We start from the raw sequence: 744 nt of genomic DNA, 5'->3' as shown, positions 1-744 counted from the left end.
TCCTGTGACCTATTAAGGAGATTTTTGACCAATTCTGTGTGTTATTTTTTAACTAGGAAAGAAACAGACATAATCATATGAGCAAAAAAAATTTTTTTAAGGTCTGTGGTGCTTTAAAGTGGTACAGATTTATTCTTGGGTGATATTTTTCAAGGAGACTTCTCCCCTCTCACTTCTAACCCAAAAAAAAAACCCTTAAGCATTGCAGTATGCTTTCAACACAGACAGACAGAATTATTCTAAATATCTGATGCCAAATCCTCTCAAGAACTATGACATTCGAGGGGTAACCGTGGTGGGCTCTGTTTCTCTGTCTGATCTACCTCAGGAGTGGCTGTGGGGATGAAAGTGGGGAAAACGGCTACCTATACTTCCTTAAGCGCCTCTGAGAAACAGATATGTTTTAAATTATCACTGTGTATATTTAGGCTTTTCCTCCCCCCTCGCCCCAAACTAGAGCTACCAGAATTCCACATGGCTGGAGAATCGTGGGAATTGTAACCCGAAGCAGAAACACGAAACGTCAAGCCTCGGATGTAAAGGCAAAGCCAAATAAAATGACAGAGCTTGAAAAGGTTATGTTGTGACTACAAAGCCCATGATCCCCAAACCAGAGTGCCGTCCCTAGACCCAAAAAGTAAGAAGGGAGGGAGAGATCCCATCCCCATTTTAAAGCCGTTTGTATTGCAATGACATGTACTTCAGGGAAAGAGGGTGTCTTTTTTTTTTCTCTATAGCACGTTC

Source organism: Pogona vitticeps, chromosome 2, assembly GCF_051106095.1.
Source record: "Pogona vitticeps strain Pit_001003342236 chromosome 2, PviZW2.1, whole genome shotgun sequence".
Taxonomy (NCBI): Eukaryota; Metazoa; Chordata; class Lepidosauria; order Squamata; family Agamidae; genus Pogona; species Pogona vitticeps.
Note: the sequence above shows the minus strand (reverse complement) of the source record.